This window comes from Rhipicephalus microplus, chromosome 8 (assembly GCF_043290135.1).
Source record: "Rhipicephalus microplus isolate Deutch F79 chromosome 8, USDA_Rmic, whole genome shotgun sequence".
NCBI classification, from domain to species: Eukaryota; Metazoa; Arthropoda; class Arachnida; order Ixodida; family Ixodidae; genus Rhipicephalus; species Rhipicephalus microplus.
The window spans coordinates 74634087-74650119 of NC_134707.1; the positions used below are offsets into that span (position 1 = coordinate 74634087).

The window sequence follows — 16033 nt, forward strand, 5'->3', positions numbered from 1 at the left end:
CGAAGCCGAAACGGCAGCTTTAGAGCTGAAGCGTCGAAGTGAAGGCAGTGTTTTGCTCTTTAATTGAAAGTCATCTTTTGTCGCCTCTATTTTTACATGTGTCAGATGGTTGCAGTCAATTTAGTGTACCATACGTCAGAAGCAGTTTATCATCGGGTTGCCCCGCCGCGGTGGTCTAGTGGCTAAGGTACTCGGCTGCTGACCCGCAGGTCGTGGGTTCGATTCCCGGCTGCGGCGGCTGTATTTCCGATGGAGGCGGAAATGTTGTAGGCTCGTGTGCTCAAATTTGGGCGCACGTTAAAGAACCCCAGGTGGTCGAAACTTCCGGAGCCCTCCACTACAGCGTCTCTCATAATCATATGGTGGTTTTGGGACGTTAAACCCCACATATCTACCAAAAAAAGAAATTGCCAACAAGCAAACTTGGAGTGGTGGGTAAACGACGAAGTCAAGCGGTCACGTCGTCAAGAAAAACCGCAACGTCCTTAATGATGGTAGATGATGAGTACGGACTATTCTTGTGTTAATCGATGATCTTCAAGCAAGCTTGTCTTGCTTCATTCAATTTTACATCATAGTATGAATAATTTTTAGTTCGTAATGACAACCGTTCCCGACATGGTTAGACTTGCCAGATCGATAAGTCGAGCCTTTAGCCCAACAGTCTTTCTCCACAGCAATTTGGTGAAGTTTATACTTCACCAATGCCTTGCCTCATTCACGAGCCAATAGTATCGTTTAGTTTTAATGTGCCACCATCGTTCAATATAGCTGCCTTTCAGCAGCTTGCTCATCAAGCATTTTATGCGCCTTGTTCGTCGCTAGTGGTGTGTACAATAGTTCTAGGTTTTCGCAATAAAGGTGGCGCTGCGCTCTTTCGCAGCTGTGTTTTCTCCCGTGAGTCCCGCAAGCGGTGTGTTTCTCCCGTGAGTCCCTTTTTATGTGCTTCCTTAATATTCACTAAGACCTCACTCAGCTCTCCCAAGAAGCCAAAGTGACAATGGGGTATGTCGTTGTATGTCTTAATGCAGCAGCTTGGCTCGTGGCCAAGAGCATGTGGGGAGGAGAAAATATACCGGCACGAGTAGAAAAAAATGGCTGCCCCATCTAGATAATAGTCGTTTTCCGTTGAGCTTCATACATGTACTAAAGAGGGTAAAACGTGTATGCAAAAAGGGGGTCTGTTTCTACCATGGGGAAAAAACTGTTTTGTGTCTTAAACGTGAAGCCATCGAACATATCTTTCTGTATTGTAGGGAAGGTGTGTTTTCTAGGACATTCTGCAAAGAACCATCAAAAAAGATTTGCCATAACATGCCTACGAGATCAGATCTTTACCATGAAATGAAAAATACGATGGAGCATCTTAAGTTACTGTTATGTTGCTCGACCTTCCCACTATTTAAAAATTACAAGGCAGTCCACCGTGCTAACGTCAATACACTGCCCATTCATGAATATTTCCGCCAAATGATCACGAACGTTATTGAATACTTTAAAATTAGAGACGCAGTACCAGAGCGGCTGGAAGACCTTGAGCCACTCATTCGTATAAAGAATTTTAATCTTTATGTAACCATTTTGTTTGTTACCTGTGTATGTACTGTCTGTGCATTGTATTATTGTATGACAGTGAAAGAAAGAAACAAAGAAAAAAGCGGCTTGGCTCAGTGGTACAAAGCAGGGCTGGTAGACCGAGGAAAGGGATTTGGATCCCACAGTGTCATTGGTTTTCTTTTCTACTGAGGTTTTTTTTTTCGTATTTCGTGCGAGAGTGGTTACGCACACCGGCACCCGAGGCAAACTACAGCGCGCACAAAGAACTTGCACAAAGAGCCGCAAGTTCCTCGCGGCTCTTTGGAAACATCTTCATATCATCGCGTCAACCAGCCCAGCCACAAGAATTCCTACTACGCTTCCTGGACCGCGTGTTTTTTTTTTACTTTTGTTACTGTTATAAATATGTTTTTCGGTAGATGTGCACATCTGTAATAACCAATCTGTATCACTTTGAACTTACTTTTGGTTCCAAAATGATACAAAAAATTTATTTCTACTGTAAGCCCGTGAAGGATTAGAGTTTGAATAAATAAAATTCACAGCATAGTCACGAAATGAATGATGATGAGTGTGGCGAAGCGTTCGTCAATGCATCCATGCTTGAGTCCGTGTATTCATCCGTCCGCACAAGCGCCCGTTCCTCTGTCCGTCCGCGCGTCAGTGCATCTGTCTGTCCATGTAGTAAACAGTTTAGGTACCACCTTCTCACTTTCATTTATCATATATTTATCATAAGCAAGTACCGCCACCCAGCGGGCAATCCGAGGAATAAACGAGAGTATGCTCCATATTTCCGCTGTCAGCACTTTGTTATCACCGAGAGCGTGATAGCGACGCCGTGTTACGTTTTCCGTAACATGTGGACATGCGGTTATGTGCCCGAGAGAGCACGTATGTGCCACCGGTGTTTACAAACGATAACGGGGAAGAACGGATGATGCTTTAGGAAGCTTCATCCTAATAAGTAAAAAAAAAGCTTTGACCAACTCCACGCTGACTTTCCGACAAAAACATACTTGTCCCCATTGATCGCGACACTTTAGCACACGTTTTCTTGCGCCAGGACGCGCTCACACTTTCTTTAAAACCCGTCCACGACGGATAGTTGCACCCCTTTAAGCCTGCTCGAAAGACTACCACTCTTCAAAATGGCCGCGAAGAAACTGTCAGCTTGGAGCGATTTAAGCTGGCATACCTGCATACAATGAAAAGACCTACCTCCACGCGTGGCCTCCTGTTGCACTACCAAAAACATGTCACATTTCGACTTCCAGTTTACATGGAAGGCCACGTAGCGCCCTCGTTCGGGTAGTGTGCGAAGCAGCGAGCACACGCCCGCAAACAGAGAAAAACAAGGACGGCCCTTGGCTGCGGCACGTGAAGCGAAGGCTCACTTTCCCTGCTCTCAAAGATTGTGGTTCAGCCGTCTCTTTTTTCTTTCCCTCCTGTGGCGCAGGGGTACAAGCTCAAGCGCTGTAGCGCAGGATTTAATGCTCTTGCATGGACGGATGGTGTACATGACACAATTTCTTCAGAGACCATGGCTGCTGCGAAGGCATTTACAATGGGCTAGGTGGTTTTGCAGGTGCTACGGATCATTGAAAAACAAGCACCCTCTGATACCCCTAATTAGTCCATTTTGCATCGCACCTAGGAACAATCCAGGGTAGATCAGTCAATGAGAACTAGGAGGCGCATCCGGCTTCACGGGGATTGACTGGCCGTGTGTCGGGTTCCGGACTTCGAGAATCCGGACTTCGAGCATGTCCTGTAGTGCTGCATTTCTGCTGCTCCCCCTTATCATCAAGAGGAAATCTAGGAGTGCGCTAAGGCCCAGGATCTGACCTCTGAAAACCTGGCCGACCATAGGTGACCCGCGCGAGGTAGGTCAGTTTGACCTGAATGTTCCCGAGTGGGCCTAGCCAGGTGATAGATAGTTAACTAGTGCCTGCTGTGGAACAGATAAAGTTGTTTCACTTACTGACGCACAACTTTGCTGTGAAAACTAAATCCACGTTGCTTGTCTCTTGGAGACACAGTATTGTTAGAGCCCTCCACCAATCTGTAGGGTGAGCTACTAAAACATGCTCGTTCTGATAAAAAACTTTATTAAACACCCCTATACCGTAGTTCTAAAAGATATTTTAGCACGGGGAATGCCGGCGCCAAAACGTAGCAGCCGTTATAAATTTAACGAGCCTTCACATTTACCTAGTATTTCCGTTAGCCCGACTGCTTCAACAGCTTGTTTCTCAGAAATTTTGTTTCAGTATTGGTTTCCTTGGCTGTGAGTGAAAACTCAGCGTTGTGCGTGAAAGGCAATTGAATACAGCTGCAAAGAACTAAACATATCTTAATAATGAATCAACTTTGGCTCTTGTAAGAACCAAACACAAGATTTCTGCGTGGTAAGTAGCGATTTTACCTCTCAAGCACCCTTACAAAAAAAAACTTTCATAATAACTGCAGAAATTTCACATACAAAGAATTACCCGCATTACGGAATGCATGAAGACAAGTGACAAACATTCTGTCACCCCCTGTCACCTCTTAGTAGACAATTATTACACCCCTTCTGTAGAAAGTCTGCCGAGCATTTTTAGCTGCGCAGATTGCAGCCTGCCAGAAGAATATCCGGAGTGTATCTTTAAAGCGTCTACAGACATTCTGCAGCATTTCTGCAGAATGCTGGGAATGTTTTGCCATAATGAACAAGAAGTAACTAATAGCTACCGTTTGCGTTACAATAAACAATCAAAGAACATAGAGCACCAAAGGTTATAACACTGTCCATACAACCCTAAAACACGTGCCCAACACACACAACAAAAGCAAAGTAAATACCAAACGCTTAACTGCTCGCACTTCATAACCTAACACCAGCCACCTGGTATATATAGCCATGGTATTTTGACCAGCCATTGAGTGTCGGTAGGAAAACTCCTGTGCTTTAAAATTGCAAATTCACACATACAAAGAACTCGGGCAGAATTTTGGGAACATGAGATAATAATAAAATACACAGATCTTATAGTGTACATCGTCCAAATGTGCAAATTTCTTTTAATTAGTTGCAATTATTTACCAGCTGACAGGCTGTCGCATGGGGATGCAAAATAGCTGCAGGCTTTCTGCAGGGCAATCTGCAGACTAGGGTCGCTAGGGTGACCGGTGGGTGACTGAAAGATGAAGCCCCTTTAGTTATTCATAAAGAGTGTGTCATAACCCGTAATGTATAGATATATATGTATATTATATACACAATGGCACACGAACTCACACAGACTACATAAAAGATAAGTCTGCTTGCCGTCTGCGGAAAACCTGCCGACTAGGTTTGAATGGGGGTTACTGGTGGGTGACTGACTGGTTGGTGACTGAAAGGTGAAGTTGATTTAGTTATGGTTATTATTTGTGTTATGACCAAGAATGTAAAGATGGATACGTATGTTATATATGCACCCACACACTCACACACAAGACCCACATAAACAGAGAAGTCTGCTTGCCGTCTGCGGAGTATGTGCGGAAAATCTGCAGGCCAGGTCTGTAGGGGGGTAACTGGTGGGTGAGTGATAGGCGATTGAAGAGTGAAGTTCATTTAGTTGATGTTATCAATTGTGTTATGACCCAGAATGTACAGATATAAACGTATATACATATGCATCCACGCATGCTTTCAAAAGGTCCAGATTAACAGACAAGTCTGCTTCCCTCTGCTTGGCTTTGATTGATATGTGTGGTTTAACGTCCCGAAACCGCCATATGATTATGAGAAATGCCGCAGTGGAGGGCTCCGAAAATTTGGACCACCTGGTGTTCTTCAACGTGCACTCGAATCTGAGCACACGGGCCTACAACATTTCCGCCTCCATCGGAAATGCAACCACCGCAGCCGGGATTCAAACCCGTGACCTGCGGGTCAGCAGCCGAGTACTTTAGCCACTGAACCACCGCGTCGGGGCCCCTCTGCTTGGCATCTGCAGAAAATCTGCAGACGAGGTCTGTATGTAGGTGACCAGTGGGTGTCTGACGGGTGACTGAAAGGTGAAACCCATTAAATCATTATCCTCAAATGTGCCCCCTTACAAAATTTGTAGATATAAGCATATATGTTACATACATCTACACGCACGCACTTTGGATGCACATTATCAGAAAAGTCTACTTGCCGTGTGCTCGGCATCTGCAAAAAATCTGCAGACCACGCCTACACTCTCAAAAAAAGGGAATGAGAATGAAGAAACGGGGGCTCCGTTCCTCCTTCGGCGCAGCGACTTCCTCCCTTTCGGGCGCTTTATCTGTCGCACCCTCTCGCGGCAATGACCAAAATAGCAACGTTCCTCTTTCAGCGTTCAGTGGCGCAATTATGTAAAAGTTCCAAATCCGGACAAAGGCGGTCTCTTCCATTGAGTCGCACGCGATTGGCCCATACAAGCTGTGACGAATGCTGTGACGTTATGAGTGACGTGGACTGGGATGTCACGTGACTCTTTTTTTTTTGGTTTTCGGAGAAAGGCGATGGAACGGTCGGAGAGACTGTCCGAAAGCAACCGGATGGATTGAAATGGCTGCAAGGTGGCCTGGATTGGATTGAAATGGAAAAAATGCGCGACATTTCGGCACCGGGGCACTTAGACAACATGGCGTTTCCCACATGACACGGTACTTCACCTTGCCTGTGCGGTATCTTTAACCGAGCAGAGGCGACGACGCGAGGTAAATGATGCATGTGAAGAGTTCAGCGAAGAAGAGTTCCGGCAATGTTTTCGTCTGTCAAACGAACAGTGCGTAGCTTGTGCGACAAACTTGACCCTATCATCGGATGCCAACGAGCCAGTGGCCTTTCCACAGAGAGAAAGGTGTTGTGCGCGCTGCGATTTTTCGCCACCGGTAGCTTCTAGAAGAGCATTGGTCGCGAGAAACACATCGGCATGTCTCAGCCGGCGGTGAGCAACACCATCCACGAGGTGACGGAGGCGATCATTACCGTGGCTGCTAGAAAAAGGGTGGCGGACTTCCTACTGACAACAGCTGCTAAGGATGAGGCAACGGTAGAGTTTGTGCTACGCGGTTGCATCCCAGGGGTGCTGGCGTGTGCCGATGGCACGTTGGTCACCATTCGCAAGCCAGAGGGATTCAGACTGGCCGACACGGCGGGCTTCATGTCCAGGAGGGGCTATTATGTCCTGAACGTCATGATCGTAAGTACTGTAAGGATCGTTTATTACTCGCCTTTCGTAGCAATTGTTCAGTTGTGACGCCAAAGCTGGAAAAAGTAATAATGCAACGAATGAAAAAGAACCTGCAGGGAATTGGGTGCGAGCTAGATGGTGGCTCGCAAGGCCTCGGTAATAATAAGTGGCAAGTGTTTTGTGCGTGAGCCCGTTGCCGTTTTTGCACTGGCATGCATACGCAATTGAATTGTGCATTTTAGAGGTAATCGGTAATATGGGCAGCAGACGTAGCAGAAGTATATACACGACAGGGAAGTATTTCCAACACGAAAGTGCTTACAATCACAATTGGACGAGCTGGCTTTGGTATTTACGAGTGTTCTTTCCCAAGAGCAACGCGTAGCTTTTCACTTATCGATCATTCAGTGGAAGTCGTAGCCATGTGTACAGCAGAGGTGGGGTCGTTGCCCCCACACTCCCCCCTCCTCAGTGTGCTACACCCTGTGTTTCCTTCTAAGTGAAGCTCCTTGTACCAATGACTGTACTAGTACGCATTGTTTCCTGCATATGCGTAGAAAAAAGGGATATATACTGAGTATAAATACAGTACTATTTTATATCGCTCCTCATCGCAGATGTGCAAAGCGTGGCTGCGCATAATTGTCATAGACCCATGATTCCCAGATTCGTGCCACGACTCCTGGGTGTGGGAACACAACCCACTGCGTGCACGCCTAGCTGCACATCTACAGCCTTGCGAATATCTGCTTGGTAAGTATTAATGTGTACTATCTGGGCAGAGCACTCAGCTTTTATGCTTACATTGCAGGAGACACAGGCTATCACCTCAAGCCATGGCTCCTAATTCCAGTCCTTGGCAGTCAACCGTGCAACACTTCCGAAGGCCGATACAACAAGGAGCACGCATCCATGCACAATGTTGTGTAAAGGTGTATCGCCGTGTTGAAAAGCAAGTTCCGCTGCTTGCAGCACTTTCGAACGATGCTCTACAACCCCGATCGGGCAGCGCAAATCATCTATGCTTGCTTTGCTCTCCACAACATTGCGTTGCATGCAGGCGACTGGATCTTGGACGAGTATGTCGTGGAAATGCCACCAGCTGAGGATGACGATGGAGAGCCAAGGGGGAGCCATATGCTCACACCACGCAACGTGCTGCTCAGAGACGGCAGCAGCGCTGTCTTGGACCTTTTTTGAAGTACACAGGAACGGTGAGTTTTCATGTTTTCATATCCCACACATAATTTATTTACACTGATTCTAGTGCATCTAGACATGAAAGGGCTGTGTTTGCCACATTTGAATACACAAAGTACTTACTTGTGCTTCAATATGAAGCAAGGTGGCAATGTCAAAATGCTGCATTTTCTTTAAATGGCACATGAAATATGCAACAGAAACACCCTTTTCAATATTAGCGATCACAGTCACAACAGACTAGATTGGAGCAAGCATATATGAGCGGCACTCTGTGCTGAATGTTGCTATCACAAAATTGTGCGAACAATGCAGCAACGTCTCAAAATTCTTTTCACCAGAACGCATAAAAATCGAGATTCTATTAGTAACATGTTGTATGAACACATGATACATAAGTCCATATCTTGTCATAGTGACTGACTACAAGCATTCAATTGTGCACGCCAGGCTTGACGAGCAATTGTGCTTGTCAAGTTGTGCTGTTTTTTTTTGCTCATTGTCCTAAACATTGTGTGAATGTTAAAATAACACTTAATTTGAATTCACGACTGCAGTCATGCTGCAATGCTAAAAAACATGCAAATCAAGATGGCAAACAACAGGCGAGTTGTTTTGATAGCATACAGCATGAATAATTCGCTCAGTTATCTTGCGGCTCCCAAACCATACCACGTTCAAAATTTATTCCCGCAAAGAGTCGTTTACAATGAAAACTAGATGAAATCAATCGGTGGCATGTTGCTGTGATGACCATTTTCCTTTTTAAAACTGTGCGAGATGACCACTTACTAGCTTAGCGCTCCCAAAAAAGATTCGGAATGTAGTTGTTGCATCTTAGCCTCATTGTGCTGAAATGAAATTATCACAGTGAACTGCAAAACAGTGTGATGCAAAAAGATATCACATTACTACACTATGTGGTAATGCTGAATAAAAATCACAGTGAGCTAGAAAACACAGTGGGACAATACAAATATCAAAGAAACATTAACAGAAAATGTCAACTATACACTCGTGGTCTCCGTGTGAATGACTAGACACCTTTGAAATGTGGGTAAAAAACACTGCCACTAGAACAGCTCGAACATACATTAAGAAATGCGTATATCGAACATAAAAAATGCTGCACTCCTTATACAAAGTAAATGCTAACCTAAATCTAGTAATATGTACTAAATGGAAACAAAAAACGAATAAAATAGAACATGAACATCAACACGTAAACATATAAAAAACACTAAACCAATTATGAAAGATAAAAAGTTGAAAACATGGCGAAAAACAAACTAAACTATGTGTATGTCTCCCGAAGCGTATAAAATTGAATATGAACAGCAGCACCTAAACACACTGAAACCGACAAATCTCTAATGAATGATGACAAGAAAAAACATTGAACACATGACGAAAAATTAAACTAAACTACGTATCCCTTTCTCGCAGAAAGCCCTCAGCCATGGCCAGTGCCCTCCTGCACCACTGCCGCCTTCTCCTGTGCCGCTGCCCCACACCATGCTGCAGAAGCGATGCGGGTGGTTAATTTTTCATCTCCCACAGCACCTGCGATGAATAGTCATGGTGTAAATGTTTAATTGAGCTGCCGGTAAACCCTTAACCATCTCGTGGCTGGAATCTGCTCCTGCTGCCAAGAATTGCAACGGACACATCAACTTCCCCTCAGTTGAAGATCAACTGGCCTGATGGCATCCTTTGAAAGTGGGAAGCTTTGTGTACAAGCTATGCCCTCCTCGTGCGGACCTTCAAACGTTTGTTAAAACTGCTCTTTATTAATGTCCTCAAATGCATCTCTCACCATGAAAGAGCCCCAGGGCTAACCAACCTTTTGCCCGGCAGTTTATCATTGCATATACCCGATACCATGCCCTCAATACAATGCATGGTTCTTGTTTACAACCCAAGTTGGTTTCAGTCATCATAATAGAACATGTAGAATGCTTATGCCCCTTATGTAAAATGTAAACAAAGGGTCTACTCACCTTGAGCACCTTGTCGCCCTGCTCAAGGTTCCAGTCCTGCACTCAATAAAGCACCAAGTTCTCAGATGCTTGCGTGTTACTGTGTCATTGCAATCTACAGCCGCTTCAGTGGCCTCCACATCCATTTCTACTGCAGCAGTGGGAAGATTCGCCTGCTGGAAAGTGTAGTAAGCATGATCTTTCAGAAAGTGGGTATTCGTTACTCTGGCTATTTTGCAACCTTAAGTACTAAACATCTGCGAAAATGTTCTGCAGCTATTCAGTGGTCATTGATGTCATGTATTACCATTTTAGTGCATGCACTTGCCCGCAGTTATTGCGTGTTTTATGATAAATTAATACCCCTTGTACTGCAAGGGCTGCAAACTGATATTTTAGTTAAACCAACCCACTTTTGATTACTTTCTCGTGTGCTTTATTCCCGTTTAACAAGGTTCTGCTAAAGGCACCCTTTCAGATATCAAACTCTGTCATGGTACCGCTCAGGAACCCGTGATACTGCGGCGGCAGAGTGCTTACCTGTTGATAGGTGAGACCAAAAACGCCACTGAAGTGTGTCATCCCAGTCAACTGTAGAACTTGGCCGCGGTAGCCACGCAGCCAACCCCCTACAGTGCCCCTGGAAATATACACTAATGTCACAGAACAAATTGCCCGTGCCATTCGACGGTCACTCACGTTTGTGCGTCTCTGATGGCGGCGGTGTCACGGCGGGCCTCGTGCACCGGCCTGCGCCACCAAGCCTGCCATTCCTGCGCAGGCACTTCATGGTTCAGCGAGTCGCTGAGCTCTTGCCACCGGTCGGTGATAGTGACGCCGTGCCGCAGCTCGATGGCATTCGCCACGAGCTGGGGATGTTCGTCCATAAAGGCGAGCACCAGCGCGCGCTGAGCCTCGGATAACGCCGATGAGCCGCTGCTGCTGTTGACTACTGGTACAGTTGACCTCCGCCACGATTGCGCTCGACTGAGCCAACAACTTCGAAAGTTGCGCCGTTTAGGTTTGTATAGTGGAGGAGATATGAAAACAGTAACTGCTTGAAACCAGGTTGTAATTAGCGCCACCACGTACCGTCCCGCTAAATTTTGCGTTATTTCATAACAATAACAAGAAAAATACGTTTATATTGTGCCGTATTCCTTAATAAACGTTTGAAAACTTGTTCCAACACAATTTGATAATGATTAATAGTAGTTAAACATTTTTCAACACGTTACAAACACTTTTCACTTTGCTATACGGTCCCCAAGTCCACGTCAAAATGATGACGCGAGGCTTCATTTCGCTCATTGGCTGTTCACTTCCCTTCGTCCTCGCGACCGCTGCGGACCGCCCATTTTTTGACGTCACCGACAGACCGCCTCCGTCCGGATTTTGAATTTGTATATAATTGCACCGCAAGTTTCTCCTCAATCACGAGGGTCTTGCGTGCGCGCATGCGCACGCCGAGCCTAGCCGGCCACGGCCAGTGGCAAGCGATTGCATTTAACTAAGATTGATGTAAGCAATGCACGAATGACGTTTTTGTTTTTGTTATATTGTTGTAGAGTAAAAGCCTCTCTTTTTTTAGCGTCAGGAACTCGCATGATGCTCTACACACTTCCATATGTGTGTCGTGTTGTTTCATACTACCAATTTGTCACGAATACAAGGAGCTCAGCTTCCCAAGAATTCTTGTTTTATCGATTACCGTAAGGTGTACAGAAATATTGATTTTTTTGGTGTCGACATACTTGTTAAGCCCACACATTTTCAGTTTCGCACTGCACCAACAGCACTTGTGAATTCACCGAGGCGCATAAAAAAGCATCACACTTAATTTTTCAACATTCTAGGAAACCTGATACCACTCTACAGTCCATGCGTGAAAGCACGATCATATACAATTGATAGAGTTATACGTGCCACTACCGCCATATGGATGTTCTTTGCAGTTTACCCCAGGATTCGAATACGGCCGCCATGGCCGAAAGTTGAACCTGCACCCTCCAGCATTCACACGACACCCAACTATGCTATGCTACCACGGCAGGTGCAAGGACAATGGGAAAAAGGCTGCGAAGTTTCACCAAGCGTTTATTCGCCAGACTAGGTTACAAACATCTGAAACGTTTTAAACATCATCATAACTACACTTTTGTGAAAAGTAAACAAATGACTTCTGTCTGTTAAACCTCAATCGCATGCGTTTTGAATTGCCCATGTCAGCACTGAGAGGTAAGACGGAATTATGCACGCGTGCAGGAGGCCTTTCTCCTCCGTGATTCTCCTTTGTCGTGAGAAACTCAACTCAAAATGCACTTCTAGTAACAGCTGTGCACAGCAGGTAAGTACTAACAGTCACTCACCTTTGTGAAAATAGTATTCCAAATGCAGAGTAACAACCACCACAGCCACACCGCTAAAAACAAAATTGTGGCACGCAGTATGACTGCAAGTTGACACGCGAGGCGAATCGCGAGAGGCATATGAAGCAGAAAAGTATGTAGGCACAACATGCTATAACGTTATAATAAATTTGCGCACTACAGCGATAGTTTCTCCACTCAAGTAATAGAGCTGCCGCGACGCCAACAGCCACCGCCATAGCTCACGAAAAAATATCGTCAGATGCGAGGTCATCGCTTATTTCTCTCGCAAGACCCGCATTGCAACGTACGTATACGCTGCTAGGACGGTCGTTACCGCATCAAACACGTTTTCATTGAAGGGCTAGCGGCGTACTGTATCCATGGCTTACGGTCACACTTGTCGTAAGCACGTAAAAAGAATATAAGCAAACGTTAACACGAAAAAACTGAACGAGATCGACGTGACCACAGAATGCATACCATAACGGAGACTAAGTCTGGTCTGCATGCTGCGCTCTCTCCGAGTAACAAGAAGAATAAAAAAAGACCTACCCTCCGAAATGGCTAGCGCGCGGCAAGCGTTTGCATTCTCGGAGGCTTTAAGAAAAAAAAATAACTGTGGCAGTGGTCGAAAGATGGCGCAACGTTCGGAATGCCGTGGGCATTCTATGCATGGCTTGAGGGTAATCGCTTTCGTGCAAACCAGATAAGCTCTAGTATTTATTCCGTTCAATAGTGTGCAACTGTTGATAAACTTCCGTTTGTCTAGGCATAAGATACAACATATTTACGTGTGCGCATGTTGTGGTGTTGCTACAAAACGTGAAAAAAAGTGTAAAAAAACTTACTTGTAACCTCTGCCACTATGGTTAGTCGAAATTCATCGCTATATAAGCTTGTGCGTTTTCGTAAGAGGGTGTGAGTAAACACGTCGAAGTGTGTGCTGCTGTTGCGAATGGTTGATTGTGCTCTTGTTGATTGAGTTCTTCCTATATGCGTACTATGTGTAGTATGTGTCCTTATGTGCATGTGTAGCTAGTGTAGCAATATGCATTCCAACAGCACATATTGGATGTCCGGTGTCAGTGAGTAATCCTGAATGGGCTCAGGCATTAACTATCCGCAAGGAAGCCATGACCACAGGCGACCTTTTTTTCAGTATCGTTCAGTTCCTCCAGATGACGCAAGCTACCACCTACTTCGCGGCTATCACGCTCTCACACTTCCAGCTACTTATATAACGCTGAACATCTATCTCTCAACTCTGTACTACTTGGTCAGAATGGTTTCGCTGTGATCGAGTCTACGGTTTGGAAGCACATCTCGTAACCTGCGGCCCCGCAAACGCATGGATAACGTACCTACACTATGTGAATCTGCGAGAAATAAATACGGCGAGCCTAGCATGCACTTTTCGGTTGAGGACTCTGCAGTATCCGTGTCTTTCAGAGTGAACATCACCTCACTGGCTGAACAAAACCAACTTGCTCCGTCGTTCTCTTTCGCGATGTTTTCATCACTACAGGTTCATCTGCTTGTTTTTATAATAATTCCGTTCGATATCAAGCTCCGCTGGACCGTTGTTTGTAACCTTTAGTGCCGTGTACTTCTTATCAGTCGAGAATCGATGCATTTGCTAAGCCTACTCGTTTCGCCAATCTTGGGTCAGCCATGTTATTTTCATAGGGAGGAACAAGTTCCTCCGTAGATGAGGGAGCAACGTTTCTCTATTTAAAGACGAACACTGGGGACATCGCCGTTCCTCCCTAAATGGAGACAACGTCACTCTATTTTTTTAGAGTGTACAGAAAGGTAAAGTCCACAAGACGGTGACTGAGGTGACTGATAGGTGACTCATGGGTGACAAGAAGGTCGAACCCAATTTTGTAAGGGCATGTTGTTTTTAGGGGCGAAGCTCCTTGAGGCGGGGGTCTGTCTATCCTCCGATATACGTAGCCACCAGCGGCATGTGGCCGCTCTAGAGCAGGTATGTGCAACAAGGTATGCAAGGTGGATGATGGAGGTATTTGGAGTGTTCCCTGCAAGGACGCTTGAACGGACGCGTGGACGGACGAACCGACATACTAGCAGACGGACAGAGGGATGGACGAAAGCGTGGAGCAAGCATGTGTCACAGGGGATGCAAGATGGCGATTCTTGAATTATTCACTAAAAGGACACACGGAAAGATGGACAGACAGTCTAGAAGACGGACGCGTAGATGTATGGACGGATGGATGCTTGGACAGACGGACGGGTGCTAGTATGCACGCACGTATGGTCGCGCGGACGGACGGAAGCAAGAGCGAATGGACGCATTGAAGCGCGGACAGGCTGACGGATGCTTCGCCCCACTCATCATCAATCACTCCGTGGATACGCTGTGATTTTTTATTTAGAATACGCGTAATAACGGGATACGTTAAACTGCTTATGGAAAAGGACTGATACAAATGTCATGTGATGTGAGGATTCTAGTAGGAACATGTAAAATTACGTGGCAGAAGCGCTGAATATTGGCAAGCATAAAGTCATATCGATGGCAAAACTACCAAGTGATACAGAGGGCCACTCACTGCAAAGCGCTCGTAGATATACATGCGTCTTCATCATCTACCAGTACGTCCACTATTGAGCAGCGTAGGCTGTTACATCACTTCAGCATGCGTAGTGGGTAGTCGACTCACAAAAAAATATTTGTAACGTAGCGGGAATTTTGCAATGACACTTATTGTAGGCATTATACGACCGCTTTAAACAACTGATGCTCCCATTGACGTTCTCTTCCTGGCGTCAACGCGTAAGCGAGGCGAGGCTAAACATTTTGAAGATGTCTTAGAGCGAGCCCAATCTTCCTACCACCTTATACGCTCGGACACGAATCTCAAGCGTCGTTTATCAATTCTATGCATTGTATATGAGTTAAATGATGAAGCTCAATGAGTGATTTACAGACGGACACTGCTTCTGAAATTCGGGACTACATAACAATGTGAATACTGTCAAGATCAATTAAATAATTTTGTCAGGTTTGCTTACGTTACTGTGAGCGAATTGAAAATGCGTTGTCACATCTGTGGTTGGTGTGGGTGTTTCCGTCAAAGGCAATGCATTGAATGTCTCGTCGTTTGCGCAAAGAAAAAAATTAACTTTCAGTATTGCTGTTCTATAGAATCGTTTTCTAGTTTCATTAGATAATTTTGAATGACAGAAGGGAAACGTAGAAACGGTATTCACAAGAAATATTGGTTCGAGCAGGGTAACTCAGTAACCAAAGCAAAAAAAAAAGAAAACGAGGTGCAGCGAGGTAAAAAACTGAACCTCACCGAACAAGCAACTGCATTTTATTGTAGTGTCTCCCTTCTTCGTGGTGCCATAGCTTCATGGATCTGGCTTTGAAGGTCTTACATGAATGGATTTGACAAGCCGGAGGGACGCTTCATCGAGGTAGCTGCAATATATAAAGCAACAAAATAATTTATATGTAGAGAGCACACACAAACATCAAGTTGTCAATTCTGCAGTTATCGAAACGATAGTACTCACTAGAAAAAAAAAGCCAAGATCAAACAAACAGTAAATCTAGCCTGAAAATTATATATTATCCGTACAACAATTCAAGTTACATAAAGCCGTCAGTTTCCCTATAAGAGATGTAACATTTCATTACTGTATTCTCAGTCAACATTTATTTACTTTTGTATTCTTTCATTTCAAAACAATAATT

At 45.0% G+C, this 16033-nt stretch overlaps 2 long non-coding RNA genes across 2 annotated transcripts in view; one reads left to right on the forward strand and one right to left on the reverse strand.

Moving 5' to 3' along the window:
* Positions 1-6730: 6730 nt before the first annotated feature.
* Positions 6731-9460, forward strand: LOC142769165 (uncharacterized). Its single transcript, XR_012885691.1, has 3 exons — positions 6731-6764; positions 7373-7969; positions 9402-9460. It is a non-coding gene; the product is annotated as an uncharacterized LOC142769165 (long non-coding RNA).
* A 6173-nt stretch (positions 9461-15633) lies between these two features.
* The window catches only part of LOC119165882 (uncharacterized), a 41147-nt gene continuing 40747 nt past the window's right edge, over positions 15634-16033 (reverse strand). The window contains exon 3 of the long non-coding RNA XR_005109060.2: positions 15634-15757. This is a non-coding gene — a long non-coding RNA (uncharacterized LOC119165882). The remainder of the gene's footprint in view (positions 15758-16033) is intronic.